This window comes from Anomaloglossus baeobatrachus, chromosome 5 (assembly GCF_048569485.1).
Source record: "Anomaloglossus baeobatrachus isolate aAnoBae1 chromosome 5, aAnoBae1.hap1, whole genome shotgun sequence".
Classification (NCBI taxonomy): Eukaryota; Metazoa; Chordata; class Amphibia; order Anura; family Aromobatidae; genus Anomaloglossus; species Anomaloglossus baeobatrachus.
This window is the reverse complement of record NC_134357.1, coordinates 192,049,552-192,073,486: the sequence shown is the minus strand read 5'-3', so window position 1 is coordinate 192,073,486 and position 23,935 is coordinate 192,049,552.

Below are 23,935 nucleotides of genomic sequence, written 5' to 3'. Positions count from 1 at the left end.
CAATCAGTTAATGGACGGACAACAGATTATCTTATTACTCTATATTTCAACTCTCATTCAGACATGCATGAAAAAACAATACTCACTAGTGATGCCAGAGTTCTTGAACCGTGTGTACAGCCTTACCCAGAATATTCGGGAAATCAGAGAGAGTGAAATAAAGTGTAAGAATAAAGCTTCTCACCTTGCTGCAGCTGAAATTTCACTGTCTCCAGAGTCCCCAAAACTTCTTCCGAATAGGCTGGTTGGCCACGGCCCCACGTTGGGTGCCAAAAACTGTTGTAGCTGTTCTGTTTTGTCACAAGTCAGCTTATGGGATCACCAGTGAGGTCTTCTCAATTAGGCCTCTTCAGACCTAATCAAGATCGAGCGCTCGGAGAAAAAGACCTGCATCCATGTGGGCATGATCAATTTTCTGTTTATTTAACCAAAGTACAGTTTATTTATACCATTTACAGATCAATGTGATATTGCAAATAAAGCTTCTAGCTGGACTTTACAAGTTGCTCATATGACCTTTAAGTTTTAGCAAAACAAAAATGTAGAGTCATGCATATGAGATAAGAAGAAGATAAGAAGAACATTTAGAGACAATAATAATCCTTGAGCCTGTCTCTTATTCCGAAGGCTCCATAATGACTATGAACTACCATCAGATATACTTACTAATAACAATAAAATATCTTTAATGAAGAAATATAGAAACTATTAACCCTTCTATATCACACCTCCTGAATCCAAAACAGCGCGGACCGGAAGTGACATTACGACATGTGACCGGAGCTATGTCAGTGGACATGTGACGAATGGAACGCAGCATCACTAGCATTCTACTGACACACTTCCTGGATTATACTGTGCGGTTCCCACTGTAGCTACAGCTTAAAAACCCTCACTTATCTACACGTGCTCACTGTGAGTCCCACGGAGCCTATTCCCCTGCACAAATGAGCGTTATGGTGAGTACTTTTAGAGATGCAGCTTGAGATGTCAATTCCCCTGCCTTACATTACATTATTTTGATGCAGCTATATACCCATTGTGGACCTCCTTCCATATCAGCCTATAGTGACTTTATCACAGGTATGACATCGCCTATCTTGCCCTCTATTTGTCTACTTTTACATTTTTCATACATTCTGTATCTTTTATCCCAGTATTACACAGGAGAACCTAAGCCATTTATTACTAAAGGCCATACACCTGGCACATACCTACCGTACTTTCTATGGGTACCTACCATCTAAACCATTTTGAAACAATACTGGTATGTCTCTTTACATAACCTCTGATTAGTTTGTATTAACTTTTCTACCTTAGTTCATTCCCACTTGTCTCTCCCTGCAGTAGAACACCCGACTTACCAATTGAAGCATAGGATAACAATCCTTCTCACCGCATTAGGCCTCTATCCTAATAGCATGTTGATGTTGTCCTTTGACCAGACAGGTATGTCCTACCGCTTTTAAAAATTTTTTTTTATAAAATATACATATATATACAACCCTCATATTGTATCTGGCACTGACTATATCTATCCTCATCAGGGTATCTGTAGTGGACTATCCATACACCTCGTTAGGATTAAGCCATTTAAGCCTCCCCATGATGAGGAGTTTATTATGACTGTAAGTTATACCAACCTTCATCCTGGTATGAATTGTACACACTAGACATGTCCCTGTGTTGTTTCTTTTCCTATAATGACTATAATGGACTAATTGTTCTATTATTCTCTCTGGTTGGTAGGTAGGACTATATCCTACATACTGTCACGCTCCCCGGGTCCCCTGCTCTGATCCCCGGCTCACCTGCCACGCTCCCCGCTCTTCCCAGGTCTCCTGGTCCCCGCTCCCGGCGCCCGTCGGTTTCCCAGCCCCAGCCCGGCTCTGCTGCTTCCTCCTCTCAGCTTCCTGCTCTGGCTTCTGGCACCCGGGCCGCGCGCATGCGCATTAGGGCGCGCGCGCGGTCATTGACCCTTTCTTAAAGGGCCAGCGTCCACTGACAGGAAATGAAGCACACAGGTACAGGGTATAAAGGGGTTTAGTGTCCAAGTGGGCGGGGCCTGTTCTTCGTGTTTCACAAGCTAGGAGTCAGGTCTCCTTGAGTTCCTGTGATATACTCACCTCTCTCTCTTCTAGAGCCGATCCTGTCTTGCCATCCGGTCCTGCCGAATCCCGAACCCCGAACGCTGTCCATCTACCATCCTGACAGTCCGTACCATCTCTGATCCCTGCGGTGACCCGTCATCTCGCTCCAACGGTTCCGGACTCCGCCTGACATCATCTCGGCTTCCAAACCTGAGCTCCGTCACCCGGACTACCATCAGTGACTCCGTGGTCCCAGGGACTTCACCATTATACTCGTGTGCTCGGACTGTCCTGCTACCTGTAGTGCTCCAGCTACCGGACCCCTTACCATCATCAAGGAGTTCGGCCCAGTGGATCCACCTCCTGGATCTGCCCGTCCACCTGGCCCTAACAGTAAGAACAGGCCATGGATCCCGCTGCAGCACTAGCAGCCTTACAGGAGGAACTCTCACGCCAGCGTGAGACACAGACCCGCATGCTGCAATTCATGTCTTCTGTGGACGCCCGCCTGAACACGCTACAAGCGTCAGTTACATCTTCGGCATCTCGGGCTTCCACTAGTCAATCCACGGCTCCAGCTCCCGTGGCAGCCTCTTCGGATGCTTCCAGACTTCGTTTGGCCTCACCACCCCGGTACGCCGGAGATCCCAAGACCTGCAGGGGATTCATAAACCAATGCTCCCTCCATTTCACGCAGCTGCCGCATTTGTTTGCCTCCGACCAAGCCAAGGTCGCCTTCATCATGTCCCATCTAGAGGGTGAGGCACTGGCGTGGATGAACCCCTTGTGGGAAAAGGAGGATCCTGTGACCAAGAACATCCAGGAGTTCCTGCAGGCTTTTCGTGGCACCTTTGACGAGCCCGGACGCGCCTCCGCGTCTGCCTCATCTCTTCTCCGGTTACGTCAGGGGACTCTGACAGTGGGTCAATACGCCATCCGTTTTCGCACCTTGGCTTCGGAACTCGGGTGGAACAACAAGGCTCTAACCGCTGCCTTCTGGGAAGGACTCTCGGGTCGAATTAAAGATGAGCTGGCTGGTCGTGACGTACCGTCCACCCTGGATGCCCTGATTACCCTAGCGACTCGAGTGGACATTCGCTTTCAGGAGCGATCCAAAGAGGTGTCCCGTGAGAGACGTCCGGTACGGCATTCCTCTCCTCCGCAGAAGCCCGCTGTACTCCAGTCAACGGCATCTGGTGTCTCCGTCCACGAGCCCATGCAGATCGACCGCGTGCGGCAGTCTGAACAACGTCGAGCAGAGCGGCTCGCCAAGGGCCTCTGCTTCTACTGCGGAGAAGGCACACACCTGCTACGCTCCTGTCCAGAGAGACCGGGAAACTCCAAAGCCTAGGGTTGGTAGGAGAGGCCACCCTAGGTGCTGGGACTCTCTCAGACCCGGTTACATGGACTGTGCAAGTGACAACGGGAGAGACGCGGTTTACGGCTGAGGCGTACCTCGATTCTGGGGCAGCAGGCAATTTCATCCAGCAGGCCACTGTGGACAAGTACCAGGTGCCTGTTACTCCACTCGACAAACCCCTCGTGATAGCCTCTGTGGATGGGAGACCCCTCTCTGACACCATCTCCTGGATCACCAGGCCGGTCGAACTGCGTGTCGGTGCCCTGCACACCGAGAACATCGCTCTCTACGTCCTCCCACACATGTCCCATCAAATCCTGCTGGGACTTCCCTGGTTACGGACACACGAACCATCCGTCAGCTGGGGCACTGGTGAAATCACCCGATGGGGCTCTTCCTGCCATGAGAACTGTCTGAAGACCATACAACCCATCCGGCGACCTCCGGTTCCAGAGTCCCTACCGGGACTGCCCTCGGCCTATTGGTCCTTCGTGGACGTCTTTGATAAAAAGGAGTCAGAGGTACTTCCGCCACATCGTCCTTACGATTGTGCCATCGACCTGCTCCCGGGAACTACACCGCCTCGAGGACGGATATATCCACTGTCTCCAGCCGAAACAAGGGCCATGTCTACTTACATCACAGAGAGCCTGGCAAGGGGATTCATTCGGAGGTCCTCCTCTCCTGCTGGAGCAGGCTTCTTCTTCGTCAAGAAGAAAGAAGGCGACTTACGCCCATGCATAGACTACCGGGGATTGAACCAAATCACCGTGAAAAATAAGTACCCCCTGCCGCTCATCCCCGAATTGTTTGATCGGCTTAGAGGAGCTCGTGTGTTCACCAAGTTGGATCTTCGGGGTGCCTACAACCTGGTCCGCATCCGCTCTGGGGACGAATGGAAGACCGCGTTCAATACACGCGATGGGCACTATGAATACTGCGTGATGCCCTTCGGCCTGTGTAACGCACCAGCAGTCTTTCAAGAATTGGTGAACGACGTTTTCCGGGATCTTCTCTACGTCTGTGTGGTGGTGTATCTGGATGATATCCTTGTCTTCTCTCCGGACCTCCAGACCCACAGAGAGAACGTGCAGCTGGTTCTACAAAGACTGAGAGAGAATCGTCTGTACGCCAAGTACGAGAAGTGTGTCTTTGAGCAGTCTACTCTCCCCTTCCTGGGTTATCTCATCTCCGATACCGGACTGCAGATAGATCCAAAGAAGGTCTCCTCCATTCTCAACTGGCCTCCTCCTTCTGGACTGAAGGCAATCCAACGCTTTCTGGGATTCGCCAACTATTACCGCCAGTTCATCCCTCACTTCTCTGCTCTGACTGCTCCTCTCTCCGCCTTGACCAAGAAGGGGGCTAATCCAAAGGACTGGTCACCTGCGGCCGACGCCGCGTTTGGCTCTCTGAAGCGGGCATTTGCCTCCTCTCCTGTACTCCACCGTCCGGAGTTAAACCGCCAGTTCACCTTGGAGGTGGATGCCTCCTCCTCGGGAGCCGGAGCAGTGCTTATGCAGAAGTCCTCCTCCGGGAAGATGGTGACTTGCGGTTTCTTCTCCAAGAGCTTCTCAGCGCCTGAACGCAACTACACCATCGGTGACCGAGAGCTATTGGCAGTCAAACTGGCTCTGGAGGAATGGCGCTACCTTCTGGAAGGAGCAGTGTACCCCGTTATTATTTACACGGACCACAAGAACCTGGAATACCTGCGGTCTGCTCAGCGACTGAACCCACGGCAAGCCAGGTGGTCCTTGTTCTTTGCCAGATTCGATTTCCAGCTCCATTTCCGACCTGCGGACAAGAATGTACGAGCAGATGCCTTGTCCAGGTCTTTCATGCCCATGGAGCAGGAGGAGGAGACATCCCAACCCATCATCTGTCCTAGTAAAATCATTCCGGTGGCCCCTGTCACCCTGGCCCAGATATCGCCCGGGAAGACCTATGTCTCTGAGACTGACAGGCAAAAAGTGTTACACTGGGGCCATGCCTCGAAAACAGCCGGTCATGCTGGTCAGAAGAGAACTTGGAGTGCGATTGTACGTCATTACTGGTGGCCATCTCTTCGCACGGACGTCGCCTCTCTTGTCTCTGCCTGCTCCTCTTGTGCCAGGAACAAGACGCCCAAACACCTGCCATATGGCCGTCTTCTGCCTCTGCCTATACCCTCAGTTCCGTGGCAACACATTGCGATGGACTTTATTACGGACTTGCCATTGTCCTCCGGACACACAGTCATATGGGTCGTGGTGGATCGGTTCTCTAAAATGGCTCATTTCGTCCCTATGGCTGGACTGCCCTCTGCCCAGGAACTCGCGGACGCCTATATACATCACATCTTCCGCTTGCATGGCTTTCCATCACACATTGTGTCCGACAGAGGAACTCAGTTCACCTCCCGCTTCTGGAGGGCTCTCTGCAAACATCTGGGAGTGACTCTGGACTTTTCCTCAGCCTACCATCCTCAGTCGAATGGCCAAGTGGAACGGGTCAATCAGATCTTGACCTCCTTCTTACGTCACTACGTCAACGCCCATCATGACGACTGGTCCATGCTTCTTCCCTGGGCTGAATTCTCCCATAACCACCACGTCAGTGAGTCCTCCTCCAGCTCTCCCTTCCATGTCGTTTACGGACTTCAGCCTACCGTCCCATTGCCTGTATCCTCTTCCTCGGATGTCCCTGCTGCTGATGCTGTAGCCCGTGACTTTACAACCATTTGGGACTCTGTTAAGGCGTCCCTTGCACGTGCCTCCCTGCGGATGAAGAGACACGCAGACAAGAGACGTCTGGACCCTCCGTGTTTCTCTCTGGGAGATCTCGTCTGGCTTGCTTCTAAGTACGTCCGATTGAAGCTACCATACTACAAGCTGGGTCCTCGCTACATCGGGCCGTTTAAAGTCCTCAGCAAGATCAATGAGGTCTCCTACAAGCTACAGCTCCCGGCCACGATGAGGATACCCAATTCCTTCCACGTCTCCCTGCTCAAGCCGGTGGTCCTTGGTCCCTTCTCCGCTGCTGCCAGTTCGGCTCCTCCTCCTATTGCCGATGACGACATCTATGCGGTAAGGGATATCGTGGCCATGAAGACCGTGCGGGGTCGACAGTTCTTTCTGGTGGACTGGGCGGGCTATGGTCCTGAGGATAGGTCCTGGGAGCCCCGGGAGAATGTGGGCACTCCTCTGATCCGTGCCTTCCTGTCCCGGTTGCGGGGAGGGGGGCGTGGGGGGGGGTACTGTCACGCTCCCCGGGTCCCCTGCTCTGATCCCCGGCTCACCTGCCACGCTCCCCGCTCTTCCCAGGCCTCCTGGTCCCCGCTCCCGGCGCCCGTCGGTTTCCCAGCCCCAGCCCGGCTCTGCTGCTTCCTCCTCTCAGCTTCCTGCTCTGGCTTCTGGCACCCGGGCCGCGCGCATGCGCATTAGGGCGCGCGCGCGGTCATTGACCCTTTCTTAAAGGGCCAGCGTCCACTGACAGGAAATGAAGCACACAGGTACAGGGTATAAAGGGGTTTAGTGTCCAAGTGGGCGGGGCCTGTTCTTCGTGTTTCACAAGCTAGGAGTCAGGTCTCCTTGTGTTCCTGTGATATACTCACCTCTCTCTCTTCTAGAGCCGATCCTGTCTTGCCATCCGGTCCTGCCGAATCCCGAACCCCGAACGCTGTCCATCTACCATCCTGACAGTCCGTACCATCTCTGATCCCTGGGGTGACCCGTCATCTCGCTCCAACGGTTCCGGACTCCGCCTGACATCATCTCGGCTTCCGAACCAGAGCTCCGTCACCCGGACTACCATCAGTGACTCCGTGGTCCCAGGGACTTCACCATTATACTCGTATGCTCGGACTGTCCTGCTACCTGTAGTGCTCCAGCTACCGGACCCCTTACCATCATCAAGGAGTTCGGCCCAGTGGATCCACCTCCTGGGTCTGCCCGTTCACCTGGCCCTAACACATACCCAGATACGAGCTTACATTTATCTTCTGTGCTGCATCTCTGACTGTATTTCCACCATCACCCCAAGCGTTGAGGTAACTTACCTATTCACTAAATATATTACACTAAATATATTAGCTACACGTCTACTTGCACTTACCTTGTTTCTCCAATGATGGACTATTGAGATCTATAAACTTGCGACCTATTAATTTTTCTTTTCATATGCTCTTATTTTTTCTTATATTTTATTTAATTTTTGTTCACCTCCTCTGTATATTCTATATAAGATATTATCCTATGATGAAAATGAAGGAAAACGATCCAGCTGAGTGACCAGGTGATTTATTCAGTGCAATACAGACAAGGCATGGTCATGGTTAACGCGTTTCTGGCTTAACGCCATTAATCATAACCGGATCCGAGTCTGAGGTGCGGTGAGGTCAAACGTGGGTGAGCTGGATTCCTTTACATTATCCTATGATATTTGTTATTGATTTATGCTCTTCTGTTTATGTACAGATAAGTCCAGATTGAGGAAGACCGTGTACGGTCGAAACGTCTCATGTGGACTTTCCTCTTTTTTTGAATAAATGAACAAACTCTTTGAATATACAATTTGAGTCCTTACTTCATTTGGGGTAGTGGGCCGGAGTTCTCTCTATCTTACTACTTTTTTTTCTCCAGAGCACCTATAAGGTGAAGCGGGGTCCTATCTTTAGCAATGGGTGTTATACCGTGCTGATACAACAATAAACAAACAGTCCTTTTCAGGGCTAATTAAAAGCTATTTTATTCTCTAATAATGCAATTCTTATTCCGCAGTTAGTGTATGGCAAGCTTCTGAAGTATGTACAGTGTATTAGAGACCTGTAGGCAGAGACTCTAGCCTTAGTGAGCATGCTGCTGCTGCTAGCTAAAAAATTCTATTCTAGTCTCTAATAATAGCGCTATTAGTTTGCAATATATTTTGGATTGAGATTAAGGAGTATAAACCGAGTATTACAAGCCTTACATAGCGTGCTATTAACTACTAAAAAATGTAATCTATTCTCTAATACCGCTATTACTCTGCATTCTGCATTTAGTGTAGGGTGGGTGTCTGGTGTAGGCATAGTGTATTGGAGACATATAGGCAGGGATTTTAGCCTTACAGATCATGCTGCTGCTGCTAGCTAAAAAAAAATCTGTTATCAACTCTGTTCTCTAATAATACTGCTCTTTCATTGCAATTAACTTTGAAATGAGATTTTGGAGTTGGGATTGTGTATTACAGGCCTGTATGCAGTGATTCAAGCCTTAAACAGCCTGATGCTGACACTTAAAAAATGTAATCTGTTCTCTAATACTACCAATCTTAATCAGCACTTTGTGTAAGGGTGAGCTTCTGGAGTAGGCATAGTATATTAGTATATTAGACGCATGTAGGAAAGGACTTACAGATCGTGTTGCTGCTACTTGCTAAACAATTTAATCTTGATCTCTAATAGAGATGAGCGAACCTGAGGTTCAGTTTTTGAACCGAACATCAAATTTAAAAATTAAGGTTCGGGTTCAGGTTTTGGATGCTTTACATGTGAACAAAACTCGCACATGCAAAGCTGTGCTCTGGTACGCTTGGTGCTCAGCTCTGTGCGAGCTGTTTGCAGTGTTTGAATGGTGCACACTGGGGCACTGGGGGTAATAAAGTGATCACATGTAGTGACCAACAAGAAAAAAGTTTTAAAAAGCTCTCCCACCTTGCCCCGGAATTGATCTGCTTATGGCTGGCTATATGTGAGCGGAGACACAAATTGTCTGGGTTTAGGTCAAGCTCGAGCTAGGCATGTTTGCTTGTGGTGAACCGAGCCTCGACAGAACCCCTCATCTCTAATCTAATAATATAGCTCTTAGTTTAAAATTAGTGTTGATTGAGATTCTGTAGTATGGATCTTGTATTACTGGCCTGTAGGCAGGGATTCTAGCTTTACAGACTGTGCTACTGCTGCTAGCTAAAATATAATTTCTGCTCTTAGATTGCAGTTAACTTTACTGAGATTCTGGAGTGGGAATGGTATATTACAGGCCTGTAGGCAGTGACTCAAGCCTTACACAGCATGCTGCTGATACCTAATAAATGTAATCAATTTTCTAATAAGATCACTCTTATTCTACATGTAGTGTAGGGTGAGCTTCTGCAGCAAGCATAGTGTATTAGAGGCCAATAGGTAAGGATTCTAAACTTACAGACCATGAATAATAACGGTCTTAGTTCGCAATTAATGTCGGTTGTGATTCTTATGTAGGGATAGTGTATTACAGGCTTATATGCATGGATTCAAGCCTTACACATAATGCTTCTAGCTATAAAATTAATTATATTCTCTATTAATACCGCTCTTACTTTGCAATTAATTTTGGATTGAGATTTTGGAGAGGAGATCATGTATTACAGGTTTGTAGGCAGTGGTTCTAGCCTTACACAGTATGCTATTGCAATGTATTCTATGTTCTAACAATTCCACTTTTAGTTTGCAATTAGTGTCAGTTGAGATTCTAAAGTAGGATTGTCTATTAGACAACTATAAGCCGGGATTCTAGCCTTAAACGCCATGCTACTGTAGCTAAAAAAATCTTTTCTTTTCCCTAATAATGTCAGTCTTTTTTTGAAATTAGTGTTGGTTGAGTTTCTGGAGTAGGGAACGTGTAAGACCATAGGCAGGGGTTCAGGCCTTGCACAGTTGGTTGCTGCTAGCTAAAAAAACTCAATTATATTCTTTAATAATACCGCTCTTAGTTTGCAATTAGAGGCGGTTGAGATTATGGCATAAGGATCGGGTATTAAAGACCTATAGGCAGGGATTCAAGCCTTAAGAGTGCTTTACACGCTGCAACATCGCTAGCGATAGCTAGCGATGTCGTGCGCGATAGCACCCGCCCCCGTCGCTCCTGCGGCATTTGGTGATCACTGCCGTCTTGAACATTATCGCTACGGCAGCGTCACACGCACATACCTTTGCAGCGACGTCGCTGTGACCGCTGAACATTCCCTCCTTCAAGGGGGAGGTGCGTTCGGCATCATAGCGATGTCACTGCAGCATCACTAAGCAGCCGCCCAATAGCAGAGGAGGGGCGGAGATGAGTGGCCGGAACATGCCGCCCACCTTCTTCCTTCCTCATTGCCAGTGGACGCAGGTAAGAAGATGTTCATCGTTCCTGCGGTGTCACACATAGCGATGTGTGGTGCCGCAGGAACGACGAACAACCTCATACCTGCAGCAGCAACGATATTTCGAAAAAGAAAGACGTGTCAATGATCAACGATTTTTAACGTGTTTGCACTCGTTGATCATCGCTCCTTGGTGTCACATGCTGCGATGTTCCTAACGGCGCCGGATGTGCGTCACTAAAGACGTGACCCCGACGATATATCGTTAGCGATGTTGCAGCGTGTAAAACACCCTTTAGGCTCTGTGCCCATGTGTGCGTATTGCATGCAGTTATGCTGCGCTCTGCACAGCAGCGTAACTGCATGCGTCCTGCATCCCCAGCACAATCTATGAAGATTGTGTATAATCCATGTGCATGTTGCGTTTTAGAATGCAGTGATTTGCATGCTGCGAAATCGCTGCATTCTAAAAAGCAACATGTCACTTATTCCGTGCACTTTGGATGCAGGTCCCGCTCTGTCTATGGTGGGGGATGCATCCAGAGCGCATGAAATCGGCTTTCCACTGCATTCATTACACAGTGTTTCTGCAGTGATTTGAAGCGCACATGTGCTGTTCAAATCGCTGCAGAAATGTCTGCAGGGACACAACACAACGTGGGCACATACCCTTGCACAGCATGTTGCTAGCTAAAATTTAGGCCTGTTTCACACGTGAGTGACAAACACAGACGATTTTCACTGACGTGTTAAACACGCATATGTCTCTCTGTGTGCCGTGATTCACGGCACATGTGGGTTGTTCATGTACAATCCATGAGATGTTATCCGTGCTCCATGATTGCACATGGACATAAGCTCACCTGTCCCGCTCCTGCTGTCCGTGGTGCTGAAGAGTCCAGTGCAGCATCTGGCCGTCACTGTCTGACCTCTGCAGCTACTTCCGGGTCGGCTGTATCATGCATAATGAATATGCACGACAGTAATGAACCGGGCAGGAAGCTGCAGAGAGCAGCGGCAGAACAGAGTGTCGCTGGAAAAGGTGAGTTAAAAAGGCTTTTTATTTTCAATGTTCGTGATTTTCTGGTACGTGTTTCTCGGATCACACTATAGTGTGGTCCGTGGGACATCAGTGATGCAGGAAAAAAATGGACATCTCTCCGTGCGGCAATCACGGACTCGAGTGTACGCCGCACGAAGACATGGTCATTGAAAAATCACTGATGTGTGTGCAGACCTATTGATTATAATGGGTCTGCATATGTCAGTGATTCTGGTATGTATAAAAACTAGCAAGTACGTACCAGAATCACTAATGTCTGAAACAGGCCTTAAATTCTATTTTATAATAATACTGCTCTTAGTTTGCAATTAATTTTGGATTGAGATTCCAATGTGGGAGTCACGTATTAAAAGGCTGTAGGCAATGAATCAAGCTTAACACAGCATGCTGCTTATATCTAAAAAGTGTAATCTATTCTCTAATAGTACCACTCTTAAGGTGGCTTTACAGACTGCAACATCGCAAATGACATCGCTGTAACGTCACCGGTTTTGTGACGTAATAGCGACCTCCCCAGCGACATTGCAGTGTGTGAAACACATCAGCGACCTGGCCCCTGCTGTGAAGTTGCTGATCGCTACAAATCGTTCAGGACCATTCTTTAGTCCTTTGTTTCCCGCTGTGCAGCATGATCGCTAGAAAGTCTCAGTGTGTAAAGGGGACTTAAATGTGCAGGCAGCAGGAGCCGGTTTCTGCGGACACTGGTAACCACGGTAAACATCGGGTAACCAAGAAGCCCTGTCCTTAGTTACCCAATATTTACCTTCGTTACCAGCCTCCACCGCTCTCACTGTCAGTGCCGGCTCCTGCTCCTTGCACGTGTAGCAGAGTACACATCGGGTAATTAACCCGATGTGTGCTGTAACTAGGAGAGCAGGTAGCCAGCGCTAAGCGGTGTGCGCGGCTCCCTGCTCTCTGCACGTGTAGCTACAGCACACATCGGGTAATTAACCCGATGTGTACTGTAGCTAGGAGAGTAGGGAGCCAGCGCTAAGGAGTGTGAGCGGCTCCTGCTCTGTGCACATGTAGCTGCAGCACACATCGGGTAATTAACCCGATGTGTACTGTAGCTAGGAGAGCAGGGAACCAGCGCTAAGCAGTGTGCGCTGCTCCCTGCTTTCTGCACGTGTAGCTGCGTGCGCTGGTAACCAAGGTAAATATCGGGTTGGTTACCCGATATTTACCTTAGTTACCAAACGCAGCATCGCTTCAGTGCGTCGCTGCTGGCTGGAGGCTGGTCACTGGTTGCTGGTGACAGCTCACCAGCAACCTGTGTAGCGATGCTCCAGCGATCCCTGCCAGGTCAGGTTGCTGGTGGGATCGCTGGAGCATCTGACTGTGTGACCTCTCACCAGCAACCTCCTAGCAACTTACCAGCGATCCCTATCAGGTTGGGATCGCTGAAAGTCTCAGTGTGTAAAGGGGCGTTTATTCTGCATTTAGTGTAGGATAAGCTTCTTTAGTAGGCATAGTGTATTAAGGGCATGTGGGCAGGAATTCTTACAGACAGTGCTGTTGCTAGCTAAAAAATCTATTCTATTCTCTAATAAAGCATCTTACAGTGTGCTGCTAGCTAAATATACAATCAATTCTATTCTCTAATAATACCGCTCTTAGTTTGCAATTAGATTCGGTTGAGATTCTGGAGTAGGGATTGTGTATTACAGACCCATAGGCAGGTATTCAAGCCTTTAGGTGACTTTACACGCAATGACATCGCTAACGAGATGTCGTTGGGGGTCACGGAATTCATGACGGACATCCAGCCTTGTCAGCGACGTCGTTGCATGTGACATGTACGAGTGACCGCTAACGATGCAAAATACTCACCAAATCATTGATTGTTGACACGTCATCCATTTATCAAATGTCGTTCCTTGTTCTGGACGCAGATTGTTCGTCGTTTCTGAGGCAGTACACATCGCTACGTCTGACACCCCAGGAACGACGAGCAAGACTGTACCTGCGTCTTCCGGCAACGAGGTGGGCGTGACTTCCATGTGACTGCTCTCCGCCCCTCCCCTTCTATTGGATGCCTGCCGCGTGACGTGGCTGTGACGCCGCACGAACCGCCGCCTTAGAAAAGAGGCTGTTTGCCGGCCACAGCGACGTCGTTAGGGAGGTAAGTATGTGTGACGGGTCCTAGCGATATTGTGCACCACGGGCAGCGATTTGCCCGTGACGCACAAACGACGGGGGCGGGTGGTTTCACTAACGACATCGCTAGCGATGTCGCTGTGTGTAAAGCAGCCTTTACATAGCATGCTGCAGCTTGCTAAAAAATCTATTTTATTCTTTAATAATACCACTCTTAGTTAGCAAATAGTGCATATTGAGATTTTGGAGTAGGGATCATGTATTAGAGACCGATAGTCAGGGATTCAAGCTTTGCAGACCGTGCTGCTGCTGCTGCTGGCAAAAAATCAATTCCATTTTCAAATAATACCACTTTAGTTTGCAATTGCTTTTCGATTGAGATTTTAGAGTGGGGATCATGTCTTAAGGGGGCTTTACACGCTGCGACATCTCTAATGCGGAGTCGTTGGGGTCACGGAATTTGTGACGCACATCCGGCCGCATTAGCGATGCCGTTGCGTGTGACACCGATAAGCGATTTTGCATCGTTGCAAAAACGTGCAAAATCGCTAATCGGCGACATGGGGGTCCATTCTTAAAAATCGCTACTGCAGCAGTAACGAAGTTGTTCCTCGTTCCTGCGGCAGCACACATCGCTGCGTGTGACACCGCAGGAACGAGGAAGCTCCCCTTACCTGCCTCCCGGCCGCTATGCAAAAGGAAGGAGGTGGGCGGCATGTTACGTCCCGCTCATCTCCGCCCCTCCGCTGCTATTGGGCGGTGGTTCAGTGACGCTTCAGTGACGTCGCTGTGATGCCGCACGGACCGCCCCCTTAGAAAGGAGGCGGTTCACCGGTCACAGCGACGTCGCCGGACAGGTAAGTATGTGTGACGGCTCTGGGCGATGTTGTGCGGCACGGCCATCGATTTGCCCGTGTCGCGCAACAGATGGGGGCGGGTACCCACACTAGCGATATCGGGACCGCAGTGTGTAAAGTAGCCTTTAGAGACATATAGGCAGGGATACAAGCCTTTGACATTGTGCTGCTGCTATTAGCTATAAAAACAATTTTATTGTTTAATAATACCACTCTTAAGGGGGCTTTACACGCTGCGACATCGCTAGCATGTTGTGAGCGATAGCACCCGCCCCCGTCGTTAGTGCGACATGTGGTTATCGCTGCCGTAGCAAACAATATCGCTACGGCAGCGCCACACGCACATACCTGTTCAGCGACGTCGCTGTTGCTGCCAAACAATCCCTCCTTCAAGGGGGAGATGCGTTCAGCATCACAGCGGCGTCACAAAACGGCCGCCCAATAGAAGAGGAGGGGCAGAGATGAGCGGGACGTCACATCCCGCCCACCTCCTTCTTTCCGCATTGCCGGTGGATGCAGGATGCAGATGTTCGTCGCTCCCGCGGTGTCACCCATAGCGATGTGTGATGCCGCAGGAACGACGAACAACATCGTACCGGTGGCAGCAGCGATATTAAGGAAATGAACGACGTGTCAACGATCACCGTTTTGGAACAATTTTGCGATCGTTGATCGTCGCTAATTAGTATTACACGCTGCGATGTCGCTACCAGCGCCGGTTGTGTGTCACTAATGACGTGACCCGACAATATATCGGTAGCGATGTTGCCGCATGTAAAGTACCCCTAAGGCTCTGCTCCTCTTCATCACCTTACGTGACTTCTCAGCTTCTGACCCCCTTGCTTCCATTTGACTTTGGCTTGCTCACTCTCCTGTATTGATGTGACATCCCAGTATGACATTGGCTTGTCTGACTACTCTAAAGGGTGTTTTACACGCTGCGACATTGCTAACGATATATCGTCGGGGTCACATCGTTAGTGACGCACATCCGGCACCGTTAGCGACATCGCAGCGTGTGACACCAAGTAGCGACGATCAATGATCGCAAAAAGGTCCAAAATCGGTGATCGTTGATACGTTGCTCCTTTCTTTAATATCATTGCTGATGCAGGTACGATGTTGTTCGTCACTCCTGCGGCACCACACATCGCTATGTGTGACACAGCAGGAACGACGAACATCTCCTACCTGCGTCCACCGGCAATGCTGAAGGAAGAAGGTGGGCGGGATGTTACATCCCGCTCATCTCCGCCCCTCCGCTTCTATTGGACGGCTGCCGTGTGACATCGCTGTGACGCCGCACGAACTGCCCCCTTAGAAAGGAGGTGGTTCGTCGGCCAGAGCGACGTCGCAGGGAAGGTATGTCCATGTGATGCAGCCGTAGCGATAATGTTTGCTACGGCAGCGATCATCACATATCGCACCAATGACGGGGGCGAGCACTGTCGCTCGCGACATCGCTAGCGATCGCTAGCAATGTCGCAGCGTGTAAAGTACCCTTTACTTTTGTGCTAGCGACCTCTGGTGGGCTTTTGAATTACTGCAATTTGGAGTTCAATCTTCACTGAGTTGCTGCACCCCCTAGTAGAAGCTTGACAACCACTCTTAAACCCGTTTTACATGCTGCAATATATCTTACGATGTGTCGGCGGGGTCACGTCGTAAGTGACGCACATCCGGCATTGTAAGGTACATTGCAGTGTGTGACAGGTACGTGCGATTGCGATTAAACGGTGAAACGTTCATCGCAAACACATCGTACCTTTCTCTAGAATTGCACGTCAGATTGTTCATTGTACCCGGGGTAGCACACATCGCAGCGTGTGACACCCCGGGAACGATGAACAGATCTCACCTGCCTCCTGCGGCTCCCGGCCCACAATGCGGAAGGAAGGAGGTGGGCGGGATGTTTACGTCTCGCTAGGCTCCGCCCCTCCGCTTCTATTGGCCGGCTGCCGCGTGACGTCGATTTTAAGCAGAACGTCCCTCCCACTCCAGGAAGTGGACGTTCGCCGCCCACATCGAGGTCGTATGGAAGCTAAGTATGTGTGACAGGGGTTAATCATTTGTGCGGCACATTCAACAAATTGAACGTGCCTCACATACGATGGGGGCGTTGAAAATCGCATACGAAATCATATGCGAAATTGCAACGTGTAAAGCCTGCTTTACACGTTGCAATTTCGCATACGATATTGTATGCGATTTGCAACGCCCTCATCGTATGTGTGGCACGTTCAATTTGTTGAACATGCCACACAAACGATTAACCCCTGTCACATATACTTACCTTCCATACGACCTAGCTGTGGGCGGCGAACGTCCACTTCCTGGAGTGGGAGGGACGTTCGGCGTCACATCGACGTCACGTGGCAGCCGGCTAATAGAAGTGGAGGGGCGGAGCTAAGTGGGACGTAAACATCCCGCCCACCTCCTTCCTTCCGCATTACTGGCCGGGAGCCACAGGACGTAGGTAAGATCTGTTCATCGTTCCTGGGGTGTCACACACTGCGATGTGTGCTACCCCAGGTACGATGAACAACCTGACGTACAATTCATGAGGAATGTACGACGTGCGATTGAACGTTTTACCGTTCAATCGCAATTGCACGTATCAGTTACACACTGCAATGTACCTTACGATGCCGGATGTGCGTCACTTACGACGTGACCCCGCCAACACATTGTAAGATACATTGCAGCGTGTAAAGCGGGCTTTAAGCAGGCTTAAGTTTGCAATTAGTGTCTATTGAGATTCTGGAGTAGGGACCGCTTATTACAGGACTGTAGAAATGGATTTAATTCTTACACAGAGGGCTTCTACTGCCAGCTTAAAAATTAATTTTATTATTTAATTGTACTACTCTTAGTTTTCAATTACTGTTGGTTGAGATTCTGGAGTAGGGATTGTGTTTTATAGGCTTATAGGCAGGGATTCAAGCCTAACACAGTGTGCTGCTGCTGCCGCTGCTAGCTAAATAATCTATTCTTTTCTTTAATTATACTGCTCTTAGTTAGCAATAAGTTTAGGTTGCGATTAAAGAGTAGGGATTGTGTATTACAGACCAATAGGCTTTGATTCAAGGCTTACACAGCGCGCTACTGCTGCTAGCTTAAAAATCAATTTTATTCTCTAATTATACTGCTCTTAGTTTGCCATTAGTGTTGGTTGAGATTCTGGAATATGGATTTTCTATTACAGGTCTATAGGCAGGGATTCTAGCCTTACACACCGTACTACTGCCAATTAAAAGAACAAATTCTTATCTCTAATTATATAGCTCTTAGTTTGCAATTAGTGTCATATGAGATTCTGGAATAAGGGTTGTGTATTTCAAGCCTAGAGGCAGGGATTCTAGCCTTACACACCTTGCTGTAGCTAGCTAAAAAAATCATGTCTCCTGTTTAATAATACCACTGTCATGACTATTGCTTGGCTCTGACGGGGTTAAGTCAGGTGAGAGGGGTCTGTTTGGTCGTGACTCATTCCGGGACTCTCGCCACTTTATTATGGTGTGGACTCCCCTGGGGATGCCACCAGTAATAGTTCCTGCTCTCCAGCGAGCACACTGGTTCCTGTGAGTTAGCTCTGATGTGTCCCGCTACCCATCTTACCTCTCCCTGACCTCCGTTCCCCCCGTACTGTCTGTCCACCCTTCCTTCCTGACCCTTGGCCCATCCCGTGTCTTTGCCTCCTCCCACTCCTTTGTTCTTATGTGCTCTCTCGGCCTCTGACCTCGCTAATGTCCCATTGACGATGGCTTTGCTCCACATCATCTCCTTAAGTGACTTCTCGGCTTCTGCCATCTTGCTTCCATTTGACTTTGGCTTGCTCACTCCCCTGTATTGACGTGACATCCCGGTTTGACTTTGGCTTGTCTGACTACACTTACTCTTGTGCTAGCGACCTCTGGTGGGCTTTTGTATTACTGCAATTTGCAGTTCAATCTTCACTAAAGGGGGCTTTACACGCTGCGACATCGCTGATGCATTTAAACTCAGAGCACAAGAGTCTTTAAATTTACCAAAATATAGAGATACCCCAGAGACACCGTGATGCAAATGTATAAAACATTTTATTTTATAGCGCACAGGGTATTACAATACATACAAAATAACAATCAGAAAAAACCGGAATGAGTAGGTGAAGGAAGAGGGGAGACCCCACGTGACCCAGGAAATATGTCAAGAATTATATCGGACCTGCTAGACCAGATAAATATATGTCTTATTGTAGTAGCCTCATGCCCATACAAAAGGCCCTACGTAGGGGCCAAAATCCATTGTGCCGCTAGTTAGTGGCCCCATAACCTAAACCTATGGCCTTATACCAGATCATGACTCCAAAAGGCCTATATGTAAAGCTGGTGCAATGGCCAAATACCCTCTGAGGCGAAGCTATAACCTCAAATACAATTAGGAGGTGCCCAGGCAGTGTCACATTGGTCAATCATTAATGAGGCATGTAGGCTTACCACAAACAAGTAAAGCGTCCGGGAATCCTGGAGAACACGTGGGGACCTTCCTTCACCTACTCATTCCGTTTTTTTCTGATTGTTATTTTGTATGTATTGTAATACCCTGTGCGCTATAAAATAAAATGTTTTATACATTTGCATCACGGTGTCTCTGGGGTATCTCTATATTTTGGTAAATTTAAAGACTCTTGTGCTCTGAGTTTAAATGCATTATTTCCGAGTTGTTGCCTATAATTTCTGGATCTTTATGTTATATATGACATCGCTAATGCGGAGTCGTTGGGGTCACGGAATTTGTGACGCACATCCGGCCGCATTAGCGATGCCGTTGCGTGTGACACCGATAAGCGATTTTGCATCGTTGCAAAAACGTGCAAAATCGCTAATCGGCGACATGGGGGTCCATTCTTAAAAATCGTTACTGCAGCAGTAACGAAGTTGTTCCTCGTTCCTGCGGCAGCACACATCGCTGCGTGTGACACCGCAGGAACGAGGAAGCTCTCCTTACCTGCCTCCCGGCTGCTATGCAAAAGGAAGGAGGTGGGCGGGATGTTACGTCCCGCTCATCTCCGCCCCTCCGCTGCTATTGGGCGGCGGTTCAGTGACGCTTCAGTGACGTCGCTGTGACGCCGCACGGACCGTCCCCTTAGAAAGGAGGCGGTTCACCGGTCACAGCGACATCGCCGGACAGGTAAGTATGTGTGACGGCTCTGGGCGATGTTGTGCGGCACAGGCAGCGATTTGCCCGTGCCGCACAACAGATGGGGGCGGGTACCCACACTAGCGATATCGGGATCGATATCGCAGTGTGTAAAGTAGCCTTAAGTCCTTGCACTTCCTGGTGGAAGCTTGACAAACACTCTTAGTTTCTAATTAGTGTCGAATGAGATTCTGGAGTAGGGATCATTTATTACAGGACTGTAGGTAGGGGTTGAACCCTTACACAGAGTGCTGCTACTGCCAGCTTAAAAATCTATTTTATTCTTTAATTGTACTACTCTTAAGGCCCCGTTATATGTCATTGGGATCACGGAATTCGTGACGCACATCCGGCCTCGTTAGCGACGTTGTTGCATGTAACAGGTAGGAGCGACCACTAACGATGCAAAATACTTACCCAATCGTTTATTGTTGACACGTCGTCTATTTCCAAAATATCGTTGCTGCTTTTGGACGCAGGTTGTTCGTCGTTCCTGAGGCAGCACACATCGCTAAGTGTGACACCCCAGGAATGACGACCAACACTGTACCTGCGTCCTCCGGCAACGAGGTGGGCGTGACTTTCATTCAGCTGCTCTCCGACCCTCCGCTTCTATAGTAAACAAAGGAATCAGGTGTGCACTCTAATCAGCAATTTAAGTTGCAAGTGTACGGGTAGAGTTCCCAATAAACATTAATTATAGATACACTGCACACTATGGTTTTTTTGCAAGTGAAAAATATTTATTTACATAGGAGAGATCATTGAGCTTATTGCGACCAATTCCTACGTTTTGGCTAATAATAGCCTTGTTCACGTAGTCGCTAAGAAGGAAAAGAAAAAAGCTTTGAGTACATAAATACACTCATATATATTTACAAATATATACATAAATATACAATATGTGCAAATTATTAACATATTTTTTAAGGAATTAATGTATATTTTTGATAATGGTTTCCCCATATGTTAAGTCATGGTAAGTTCAAAATAAATTCCTAGAGCAGATTTTAAGGCACTAAATGAGATATAACATAAAATAAACAAGCAACAAAATATCCATCTCTACTGAAATTAAATTGCTTTATAGTTTTCAATTGGACGCCTGCTGTGTGACGTCACTGTGACGCCACACAAACCGCCACCTTAGAAAAGAGGCTGTTCGCCGGCCACAACGACATCGCTAGGAAGGTAAGTATGTGTGACGCGTACTAGCGATATTATGCGCCACGGGCAGCGATTTGCCCGTGACGCACAAACGACGGGGGCGGCTGCATTCACGAGCGAGATCGCTAGTGATGTCGCTGCGTGTAAAGCACCCTTTAGTTTGCAATTACTGTTGGTTGAGATTCTGGAGTAGGGATTGTGTACTATAGGCCTATAGGCAGGGATTCTAGGCTCACATACTGTGCTACTGCCAAGTAAAAAATCAATTCTAGTCTCTAATTATAGATGATATCTTAAAAATTAAATCTATTCTAGAATAATAATACCACTCTTATTCTGCATTTAGTGTAGGGTGAGTTTCTGGAGTAGGCATATTAGAGGCATGTAGGCAGGTATTCCAAACTTAGAGACCTTACTGCTGCTCCAAGCTAATAAATCAACTCTATTCTCTAACAATACTGTTCTTAATTTGCCATTAGTGTTGGTTGAGATTTGGGAGTAGGGATCGTGTATTACAGGACTATAGGCATGGATTCATCCCTTAGGCCTCCGACACACATCCGTGCCACCGGTACGTGTTTGGTGCATTTTTGCACGTCCCAGCGGTACGGATCGACGTACACCAATGCTACCCTATGGTACCAGGCACACACATGTAAAGCCGCACGGAACGTGTGTCCATGTGCGTTTGTACGTGTGTGCGTTTTTCTACACGCTGACATGTCCACGTTTTCTCTCGGCAGCACGGGTGTCACACGGCCCGCACCCGTACCACACGGATGTAGTGTGGATGCGGTCCCGTGTGACACGCGCCAGAGAAAACACACGTGCCAGTGAAAAAAAAAATAACACTTACTCACCTTCTCCAGCCCTCCTGTGTCTGCCGCTGCTGCCACTTGCTGCTGACCGCCGCTCATTTTGCTCATTTAATATTCACTTCACTGTGGCCGGCAGCAGCGGGTAGACGGCAGGGCTAGAGACCGAAGATCAGCCCCACGGACAGCAGCGCGGACCACGTGAGTATGCAAATTACCAGTTTTACGTGTGCTATCGCTATTGCGAAGGCGCACGGATGACTAATGGACGACATACGGACCGTATACGTGTCACGCTCCCGATACCTCGGCACCGCTCCTTACCCACTGATCCAGTCGCACCTGCACAGCACCGCTCCTTACCCACTGATCCGGTCCACGTGTCCAACGGTCACGGCTGCCGCTCCCGCTCGTGCTTTCCTGTGTCCTGTCCCCAGTCTCATGTGTCTGGCTCATGCTTCTGTATAGGGTCGGGCCGCGCCCACTCACCTGGTCTTATGGGCCCAGCACTGCTGCAGCAGGATATAACATGAGGCTGTGCTGGGTATATAAGACTGGCCTTGCCATGTGGGCGGGGCCTGATCAATGTGTCTTGTAAGCCTTGTCTTGAAAGCAAGGTGCTCAGATCCCCCTTGTGCCATGTCCTGTGATCAATACTATTGCCTGACATTCCTACCCGGCACCTGTGCCAGATTCCTACACTGTCTCCAGGAATTTATACACATAAGCTTGCCCAATCAGTATTATATTCCCCACATTAGTGGTGAAGCTTCAAAATAATAATTGTACATCAGGTTTGAAAAGGTATAAACCAATAAAGCTACAGAAATACATCAATAATTTAAAATTTTATTTTTTATTAAACAATATTTATATTAAAAGTTGTAAAAATTCATATAAGATAATACCACATTATAACAACCAGAAACGTGGACAAGAAGTATAAAGCATGGTGGTTTGAAGTAACAGAGAGAATTTGTTCTGATGAACCTCAATTTTTTCACAAATCACAGGAATTGTCGTGTCGACTGTTGGACAGAGGATATAGTAAAAGATGGATCAAGAGAGGATATAGGAGAGCAATGAGAACGCCAAGGAATCAACTTCTGTACAACACTAATATGAAGAACAATGATGAGGATAACAATCAGGTACGCTTTATAACTAAATTTCATAATCAATGGCAACCAATGACTAGAATTTTTACAAAACATTGGAATATCCTTCGATCTGATCCCCTATTGAAGAGAATATTGCCCGAAAGACCATCTATTGTAGCTAAGAGATGTCCTAATCTTGGTGATAGTTTGACACACAGTCACTTTCAAAATCCTAAAAACAATGCGAATAAACCTCTAACATCTGGTTTCTTTCCATGTGGCCTTGACGCATCTATAAGGGATAAGCAGGTTACCATACAAAGCACCCAACCATATCTACCTAAAATAAAGACTAGAACCACGACTTTATTGCAGGAATGGCCACAGTTTTATTTAAACCGTATATATGTATACCAAAACTCGTGGCTCAACATGCCACTCAATTGTTACTTAAACCTTATACATATATACCCGTATAACCATACACACCGATAGATCCGTCCAAGAGGCCAACCATCCTTCATAACCCCCCGGCCGTAACCTCCAAACCGGCCAGAGGACCACCTCGGCCGTAACCACCCGGCCCAAAGGTGAGGGGTAACAACGTTCCATCGTTAATTACCCCTTCCCAGAACCTGCGGGACCTCCGCCCACAAGTTCCCATCCAATCCGAAGCCACTCCCCTTGAGCGACTTCGTACCAACCAACCAACTGTCGGTACTCCCAACCTCTCAGACGGACCTATCACCCCGCTGTGACAAAACAACTTGGCAAAGCAATCTTATATTCTCCAGTGTTTCCTTTTTTTTTTTTGCTTTTTTTTTTTTTTTTTTTTTTATACAATGTTTTTCTCTTTTTTTTTTTTTTTTTTTTATATACATAACATCAGGGCGGGCGGGTGGGACACAACTTTTCAGCGACGAAAGGGGAGGTAATCAGTCCACCCCCCTCTCTTATACCCCCCACAACCCCCCACCCCTTCCCTGCTCCCCTCCAATCCCCCTACAGCTTCCTTCCACCAATCCAATAGTCCTAACTATCCCCTATCCCAGTTCAACCAATTAACCCCCTCCTAACCTTGCACCCTCACGATGGTCATGGGGTCCATTCACCCCTATGGGG